Source organism: Ictalurus punctatus, chromosome 25, assembly GCF_001660625.3.
Source record: "Ictalurus punctatus breed USDA103 chromosome 25, Coco_2.0, whole genome shotgun sequence".
NCBI classification, from domain to species: Eukaryota; Metazoa; Chordata; class Actinopteri; order Siluriformes; family Ictaluridae; genus Ictalurus; species Ictalurus punctatus.
The window spans coordinates 17670789-17671302 of record NC_030440.2 but is presented as its reverse complement, the minus strand read 5'-3'; positions in this window follow the sequence as shown (position 1 = coordinate 17671302).

Below are 514 nucleotides of genomic sequence, written 5' to 3'. Positions count from 1 at the left end.
TTAAAATGTATATTTTCATTTCTCTTCGCATTTCACACATGAAACAAACAAAAAATCCCTCTCACACTGTTCTCATCCCCCCCCCCCCACCCCCCCTCCTCCTCCTCCTCCTTCATTTGTAAATTGGCTTGAAATTCAAATCCGTTGCCTCGGCGACAGGCCCCTCGAGCTGGCGAAGTGCGGGGAGCGAAACAGATGCCCCCGGGGTGCAACCCTGCTCCGCCATAAAAACAGCGGCATATGCCACCCCTCTCGCCCAGCTCCACGTGGCTATAAAGCGCTCATACACACGCACGTGGCTTTCACCGCCAACAGCCCTGACCTCGCCTTCGTGGAGTCGGGTAGAGTGGGGTGGGTGAGGTATGGGGGAGAGGGGGGATTAAAACGTAGAAACGGTGCTGCTGCTCCCCCTCCTGTTTCCCGTAACCCGTAACAAAAGACGGAGCCCGAGCCGTGCATGTGGTCGTGTCCCGCACAGATGGGCTTCAGGGCGAAGCTGGCACCACCAACAACA